Raw genomic sequence first — 9,240 nt, 5'->3', positions numbered from 1 at the left:
GGAATTCAGACAATGATTAAATATTTATTAAACATAGAAACCCTTATCAGGAGCATGATTCCAGGTAAAATTCAGCCTTCGTGGTCCCACTGTTACAGTACAAATTCTGCTTTGAAGATCCTATTCCTACCAGGTGGGCAGGTGTCAAGCCCACCTCGGCCGGCAAGGAAGACGCAACACGGTTGGATTCTTCTCAGCAGCCTTTACTGCAGGACACCTTCATTCTTGATACAGGGAGGTGGCGGCGGCAGCAGCCAGCCTTAAGTGTTACAGCTCCAAGTGTTACAGCTTCAAATGTTACCGCCGAGCAGCAAAGCCGCTCGCCTTATATACACAACAGTATGCTAATTATCTTTCAGGGATTGGTGGGGCACGAGTCACCCCACTACTTGTCCTCCAGGGATTGGTGCGGCATGAACTTCATTAGCATAGTACCGCCCCAGCCAGACTGATGTCAGGTGCAAAACCCCAGGCATGCGCAGTACTGTTGTTCACCACAGGAGGGCGCCAGATTCACCTCATTAGCATACAGCTGCCCTGACAGGGGACAAGCCTGCGCATGCACGGTAAGTTATTCACATTCGGACCGGGCTGGCTGTTGGCGCCATCTTTACTTCGCCGCGCTGCTCCCTACAGGCAGGTTACAGGGACGATGGGGTTCGGACTGACAAGCTTCAATATAATTGGAGACTGCCATGTGGGGTATGCCTGGTGTTAATCACTGACAGCTCCTTGTAGCTGCCAAGGATAGAAAAGAGGGGAAGAATTGGACAGGACTGACCCACCACAGCTGAGTGGATACCGAGAGTACAACAGGAGCAAGCTGGTTCTCAGGTCTACCTCAAGTCTTCCACTCTGGCCTATTCATCCTATTTCTTTGACCTTCAAACTCCCAACCCCCAGATAGTTACATCCATACTCCATGGTTCTTTCAAAATGCCTGATTTCCCCAGTCTTAGAGTGACTTCTGTTTGAGGTCCAGGGTCCCCTGATAACAACCCTGATGTCACCTACAGTTACTACCTCTCAGAGTACCTAAGTGAACTTTTTGCAAGCATCAAGGAAGAAGGATACGATTTCATTCAGACAAGTCAATCTTAGTGCCTGTATATTCCTTTTCCCTCTTTTCAAGAAGCATAAATCACACCAGGGTTATACTTGACATGTATTCTTGACTGCTGCTAAGTGAGTCTAGAGGCCGGTCAGACTGTATTTGGAAATTTTCAATAAATTGAGGTATGCTCTTTCTTTTTGGAAGTTTTGAGACACAATATCTCCACATAGCATGATTTGTCCAGGAATTCACTCTGGCCTAAAACTCAGAAAGTGACCTACCACTGCCTCCAAGGTGTTGGGATTACAGGTAAGTGAAAGGAGAATTATGACGAATTCTAGGTTTGGAGATACAAAATTAAAAGAATAAAACCCAAAAGGCCACAGATACAAAATTAAAAGAATAAACCCCAAAAGGCCACAGATACAAAATTAAAAGAATAAACCCCAAAAGGCCACAGACCGAGGGCTAAGCCCTACAGCCAGAACTAGCAGGCCATAAAGATAAAGGAGCACAGGAAACACTGTCCAGGCAGGACTGGCAAGCCATAAAGATTAGGAAAAGGAATGCAGGAACCAGCCTGAGTTAATGGGACTGATTCATGGGACGTCTGGCAGGAAGACATCTCCCCCCAGCTCACTCAGGGCCATATTTCAACTAGGTGTCCTCCAGACCCTGATAAGCCCCGGACTTCTAACACGTACTCTTTCTGCTTTGTTCTTACTGCTATGTTTGAATGAGCCAATTATATGTAACCACGCCAAAACCCCCTAGCCTTCTCTATATAACCCTCTGACTTTTGAGTTTCGTGGTCGACACCTCTGTCTCCTGCACGGGATACGTGTCAGCCCGGAGATCTCTGTAATAGGTCTCCGTAATAAACCTCGCCTTTGCTTATTACATCCAAAAAGGTCTCTCTGTGTCTGGGGTCCGCGATTTCCCGAGACTTTAGAAAGGGTATCTCTTCGGGGATCTTTCATAAGCCCCTGTAAATCCAGATGAGATGTTACTAAATGACTCATTTTCGAACCAAAAATGAAAGGTTAAAGTAAGGTTTAAAAAGGAACCCTCATGGTTCTTACAAACAGCAATACTAAAATTTTATAATAATATTCTAAACTGGAAAATCGTTTTGTATTTTATGAAAATTGGCTTATTTTCTTTGCCTTGTTCATTTCCTCCATGTAAAAATGTTTTAACTGTGTGTGTGGATGTACACTTGTGCCATGGGTGTAGGTAGCAGTGATGGCGACTTAGTTAAGTCCAAGAGAATGTGTGGGGGCAGGACGCACCAAGCGTTGGGATGTGTATGCCTGGCGGCGTGGTAACAACCTGCCAAGGGAACTGTGAGTGAAAGCAAAACAGCTGGCAAGGTGCCACATTGGAACAGCTCAGAGAGATAGCCGGGAGAACAGAGGTTTTAGAAGGGAGGAAGAAGCAGGAGAGAAAGCACAGGGCGGTACACGTGGAAGAGAAAGTGCGGAGCGATAAGCGCGGAACCAGTCTCGTGCCTTTTCTTTATAACCAAAAAAGGCGATAGCCTTTAGTATTTGCAGGTCTATGAGACTTTACTACCAAAACTCCAAAAGGACAACCTGCAGGGAATGTGGGACCGTACTACCTGACAAGCACAAGAGCAGGCAAGGTTGAGTGAGCTCGGACCTTGGAATCCCAGAGATTTGAGAAAGCAGGAGTCCAGCCTATTCCTGCCTGTCTCTGTACTTGGGCACTCAGTCATGTAGCATACATAATACCTGGAGTTCTACACACTAGTGAGGTGTCTAGATAGCCTTGATCCTTCAGCCAATGGCCTTCCCTTCCTGGGTATTCTTTCCCTGGAAGACATATATACTCTCTGGTTCAACCCAAAAAAAAGTGTAGGCATTTACATCCACCACCAAGTAAAGCAATGTAAACAGGCAAAGATCATCTCAGAGAGCTGCTTCATTGGAGACCACCATTGAGAAGACCTTCGCCTAAAAGAGTTACACCTAAGATTCTCAAAAAAAAGGCTTTCTCCCCTTCAATTCCTCTGGTACCAGCTCCCAATCAGGTTAGGTCCTGTTCCTCCAGGGCTCTGTCTTTCCCCCTCCTGCCTAGGGCACAGATGCCTTGAGACAAAATGTAGACTGCAGACCTCTATTGCCAACTGTGTGTCAATAGTTCCTGGGTACTCCCGGCAGAGAGGCAGACCATAGGTATGACAATAACCCATTCCCAACACTGGAATTTTTGTTAGCCTGTGATGTCTAGTGGGAATATTGTCTCCCTGCTATAGAGTAAGTTCACTTTAACTCTATACACGTGTGTATACTTTAAAGCTTCTACTATAGTTGATTCCTTTATAACTTTTTCAAATGTCTGTATTGTTATTGATCTTTCTATGTCCCTGTTGTACTATGTTCTCCCAGCTACCGCCCAATTTACCTCTTCCTATCCCATTATCCCCTTTAAGCCTTTATATCACTGCATTCTTCTACCCTATTTGAAAGCCTTCCCCAAAGGAATCCTTGCAGTTTCCAGAATTCTGTAGCTATTCCAAGTGAAGTACATATATGGAAAATTCAAAGTCAACATCTGCACGTGAATGAAACCATGCATCTCGTGGTATGTGTTAATCCATTCAAAATTATTGTTTCAAGCTCCATCCTTTACCTTTTTTTTTTTTTTTTTTTTTTTGGAGCTGGGGACCATCCTTTACCTTTTAAAGTCATGATCTTGTTTTTTTTTTTTTTTCTTCACAACTGTTCCCCCTTCCCCAAAGGTATGGACCAATATTTGTGATAAAATTTTTTCAATGGCCCAGTCTGACTAGGATAAGATGAAATCTCAAAATAGTTTTATATTTCTCCTCTGATGTACAACACTGAACACTTAAGAAATGTTTCTTGGAATGATTTAATCTTCTCAGAACTCTCTGTTTAGTTCTATGACTCATTGGGTTGTTTGTTTTCTTGACGTTTGTTTGGTTTATTTTTGTTTTGTTTGTTTTAGTCATCTTAGTTTTTTTTTCTTTTGAGACAATGTCTATATAGAACTGTCTGTCCTGAAGCATACTATGTAAAGCATGTTGTCCTGAAATCCTCAGGGGTCTGTTTGCCTCTGCCTCCTAAGTACTGAGATTAAAGATCTGTGCGCCCACACCTGGACTTTTTGTTTCCATATGTATCCTCATCATATTCTTACAGAGATAGACAGAAGATAGTTCTCATATCAAGGAGAGTATATCAATGTTTATGCCATATTTGCTAAGTTCTGCTTCTACATAAGGCTAGCTAGTTCCAGAATAGTCACTTGCTTCAAAACAGATTCTATGTCTCTTCTTGGCAGTTTTCTTCCTTCGGTTCCATTATTTGTGTTCTGTCTGATGGGTTGCCCTATTCTAAAAGGGTCATATAACAAAGCTCATAAAGTAGGTAACTTTATGTCTGGGTTGCTGATCTCACATGTTGTTTTTACCAGCATTCATATTGTAGTATTTTAGGATCTCCAATTGTTGCTAAGACATTTCACAGTATAAATTTTGTTTATGCACGCTTCCGTTGATGAACATTTGCTACAGTGTGTGGCCAGTAGGGTCAATGCTGCTAGAATATGTGTGCTTTGAGTGCACATTAAAGATCACATTGTTTTGTCCTCAGTGTCTATATGTCAGGATAGATCATATGAAGAAGTCTTTGAAGAACAACTAACCCGTTTTCCACTAGTGTTATTATAGTTTACTTTCCCACAGGATGAGTGAAAAAAAATACAGTTGAATTGTCTCCCCTTCCATCCTTCCCCCCCTCCCTTCCTCTTAATATTTTAGTACTGGGAATTGAACTCAGACCCTACTACATTCATGGCCAGTAGTCTCTCAGTGAGCAGTATCTCTACATTAATTTCATATTTTAAAATGAGTCTCCATTGTGAAATCACTCTTGACCTGTGCCTTGCAGATGCAATCCTCATGATGCCATCTCCTGAGAAACTAGGATTACAGGCTTGAATAACCAGGTCTGGCTTGTGCTAGACTTACCAGAAGCGGGGGTTGTGCTTGGGTTGTGTTTTGTCTTTTTTTGTTTTGTTTTTTTTCTTGCCTGCTGTCTGTAATATTTCCTTGATCCGGCTATCAGCATCTGAGTCAGTAGTCACTGGGGCTTTGGAAAAGAAATATGAGCCTTACATTAGCTTGCCACTGTAGACAATCTTCTCTAGGACCATAAGCAGTGTCCTTGGGTTCACAGCCCTTTGGCTATCCTGGAGATATGAACTCAGCTGTCAATTTCTATCAGTCAGACAGCAGTAATAGTGTTCAATACAACCTGGAAGGCTCCTTCTATTCAGGATCCCATTTGTCTGTATTCCTTCTTTCTGTGTTTTAAAAAGGACCCAGCGACCTGGGTCCACAATGCTTAGGCTCCATCCTTGTACCGGTATAACCTTGTTTCCATGTCCTAGGGGACATTTTGGAATAGCTTTGTTACACACTGGGTCATCTGACCAGCCACAGTACAAGACCAAATATAGCAAGAGGCAGTGATTTCTATGTAACTTATATAGTTACACTTATTTATAAATTTTCGAGATGTTCAGATTTTTTAATTTTATGTATGTAAGTATACTGTAGCTGTCTTCAGACACACCAGAAGAGGGCATCAGATCCCACTACAGATGGTTGTGAGGCACCATGTGGTTGCTGGGAATTGAACTCAGGACCTCTGGAAGAGCAGTCAGAGCTCTTAACCCCTAAGGCATCTCTCCAACCTGAGGTTCAGATTCTTATGGGTTGATGGTTTACAGCTCTAGTCATTTTTTTTCCTGAGGTTCCTCAGCAAACTTTGGCTATAATGTATGTAATAATTTTGTCCTTTTGATGATGCCCTTTGAATCAGGACTGCAGCCTGTAAACTCATAGGTATTTTTCCAAGGACCATCAATCTATACTGGATAACTTATGTAAATGATGGTCCATTTCTGCTGCATAACAAGTGGGAGAATTTGCTCCAGGACAGCTGTTGCCACTTCTCTGGCATTCTCAGTACTGATGAGGGCAGCTTCTATCCAGCTAGGATGTGGTTCACAAACAGACACCTGACCCTGGTGCAAGAGGACTTGTAAACAGAGTCTATTTGACAGTCCTTACCTGGGCAGGTGTCTCTTCTCTGTGTTGGTTCAAGGAATGGGACAGGTCACTAGTTGACAGAACACTTCTTACTGTGATGGTCAGCCCTTATCGTAGGAACGGTCAAATTGCCATTTCAGAGGTAGGCCTCTCTTTCTCAGTGGGATGTCATGTATTATTTATTTTCTATTCTACAATCTGAGGGCATAACACTCGACTCACTACAGAGATCAGTCTTCTTTGCTTCTTTTCCCAGAACCCTTGTGAGTTCTATAGTTTGACTGTAAATAATTTTCTTTCTATTAAAATTCTTGAGTCTGTAAGACTACCATACTTCCTATAATTACTAACCAGTTTTCTTGGCCAATCTCACATATGTCTTCTGGTGACTCTTGCAGTATCTGAATGTTACTCAAGAGGAGAGTTGGATAGCTCCCAATAGATTTTTGATGATTTGCTTATAGTTTATGAGTGCACTCTCGGCACTTAACCACCCTCCTCTTTCCTGGTGGTAGCTTGAAAACCATGAAAGCATGCTTTGAAGAAGTCCAGATGCTAACCCTTTTTTTCTTCCCCCAAATAAGTCCCCTTGCTTGGTATATTAGTTTAGCCTTCTTGGCCAATGAAGAAGGGGATATTGACTATTGACTCCACATCAAATGCTGCTCTTTGGCTGACCACTGTGCTACCACGTCTTGTTCTTCATTTAAAGGTAACAACTCCCATCGGCAAACCAGGTCTCTTCTGGATTGTCCCGGGTTGGCCGCTTAAATCCCACTATCAGGCACAAGTGAAGCAGATGGTCTCAGTACACAAGTAAGTGTTCTACATTAGAACGAGCTTCAGTGGGCATAAGTAATGTGGGATTTAGGGCTCCACACATTTTAATAGCTACATCTGGGTTGCCTAGAACAGTTGCCTGAAGTATTGTTAATATCATTCTAAGCAACATTAGCTTCCTTTTAATGGGTACAGCCTTTACCTTTTAAAATGTGAATGTTTTTAGATGACAACCCCAAAGATACTTTACAAATTTCTTCAACCTGCAGTGTCATAGCAACTGCAACTGTTGCCCAGTGAAGAGTAAGCCAGAGTTTCAGTTCAATCACAGACATTAAGTCAAAATGCCAAGAGCCAGGCCTTGCTTTTATTCTTCAAATAAAAGAAGGCCTTTTTAAGATTTGAGGAGTCCAATGTTGAGGCTTCTTCAAAAGCCTACTTTATTTGAGTTAAGTTGAGAAGCTGTGAATGTGGGATCTTGGTGGCCTCACATACAGGTTCTCCCATGTGGAGTCAGGATCCCACATTTGACAAAAGCCACTGGTCCCAAGAATGATAAAAGCTATCTCTTTGTTCTTGGGGGAGCTACTTTAGTTAAATCAAGATAAGGATAATTATCCTGCCCTGGAAGTCAAGATATGTGACAAACATTGTGTTTATGCGGAGTTATCTGGGATCTTGTAGGGGAGGAATCTAGAAGCTTTGTGAGAACAGAGAGGTTGGGACTCTGATGGCACTGTTTTTTGGGCTTTTTATAGTACAGCTACATATTTATATTTCGTGTTCTTATCACAGAATGGCTCTTTATAGGAGAAGTGGGTCTGTTAGGGTTTTGTTCAGTTCTCTAGCAAATTGCAAATGTAAGATGTTTTCATAATGGTCTAGCCTAAATTTGGGATGGTCCTGGACCCTTGAAGTAGAACTTTCCAAATGTACTCCTGGGACCCTCAAAAGCAAGTAAGTACTAAGTGGGTGGGTGTGAAGAATGGCAAAAGGCAAGCATATTTCATCTCTGATGCTCTATGCCACTTAGACTGAGGGAGCTGAGAAAGGATAGAAAAGATTCCCCACCAGAGAGTGCAGAGGAGTGGATAAGGGTAAGGTCTTGTATCATCGATGTCTGGATGTTTCCACTATGCTCAACTTATGGAAGAATCCAGGTGTTTCATAGGTAGTGGTAAGGGATCAACAGGACATGTTTTAGAAAACTTTCAGTTATAGGTGGTAGCCATGACTTGGAAATCATCTTGAGTGGGTATTGGTTTTGGTTGGGGTAACTTATGTAGGATCTAAGTGACTATTTTATTTGACATGCAGGTTTCTTTTTAAAGACTTACTTTTGTTTTTTTTATTTAAATGTATATCCATGTGTGCCACATGTGTGCATGTTGCCCCAATTCTACAATATCCTAAGAGTCTCATTTTAGCCCCAGCATCTGAAATGGCCCAAGATATTCTAACAAGAAGAACCTAACTTTCTTATAGCCAGGTGTGGTGGCACACACTTTTAATCTCAGCATGTGGGAGACTAAGACAAGAAAATATCTATGAGTTTGAAACCATCCTTGTCTACACAGCAAGTTCCATGACTTTCAGGACTACATAGAAAGACCCTGTCTCAAACAACCAAACTGCTTATCAAGAGGTTCAGAGATAGCTAAATGGTTAGGGAGACCTACTGTTCTTCTAGAGGATCCAAGTTTTATTCCCAGAACTCACTTTGGGCAGCTCACAACCACCTGTAACTCAAGTCCCAGGAGCTGCTACCTTTTCTGGTCTATATGAGAGGGAATGATTGAAAGATCCCTCTTCTGTTCTATATAGGTGGTGTTGGAAAACTCCATTGCTTGTTCACACTCAGCCTGACTTACCTTTTTCCTGATTCATTGGTGTAATGGGAAAACATGGAGTTAGCTTGGAGCATCACTGCATGGGATAAGATAGTTCTTCTCAGGCGTACTGCCCATTATATTATATTTGGAAAGAGAGCTGGAACACAAACTAGCATCATCCAAAATCCCTAAGGTGTCCCCTTTAGTTCTGTCGTTTGATAGTGCCTTTCCTGAGTGAGAGCCATGAAAGTATACATAAGGCACTTTAAACTCTTTCCCTGGACCCCCACAAAATAGGTCCAGTGATAGGATAATGTAGCTTCGATTTTCATTCTTTGCCCAACATTCCCTGCCATCTGAGCCTAAGTCATCACACAACAAACTATCAGCCTCTCTTCTTTAGATTCTCAGAATCAAGTTTACTCCAATCTTCAGGATACACCATGTCAGATGGTCCTAAAGAACTGATA

General features: G+C 42.3%; 1 long non-coding RNA gene across 1 annotated transcript in view; it reads left to right on the top strand.

The window, feature by feature from the left end:
• Positions 1-577: 577 nt before the first annotated feature.
• The window catches only part of LOC134482657 (uncharacterized), a 21,473-nt gene continuing 12,810 nt past the window's right edge, over positions 578-9,240 (top strand). The window contains exons 1-2 of the long non-coding RNA XR_015641386.1: positions 578-636; positions 6,871-6,974. This is a non-coding gene — a long non-coding RNA (uncharacterized LOC134482657). The remainder of the gene's footprint in view (positions 637-6,870; positions 6,975-9,240) is intronic.

This window comes from Rattus norvegicus, chromosome 17 (assembly GCF_021556685.1).
Source record: "Rattus norvegicus strain SHRSP/BbbUtx chromosome 17, alternate assembly SHRSP_T2T, whole genome shotgun sequence".
NCBI lineage: Eukaryota > Metazoa > Chordata > Mammalia > Rodentia > Muridae > Rattus > Rattus norvegicus.
This window is presented reverse-complemented; position numbering and strand designations above follow the sequence as displayed.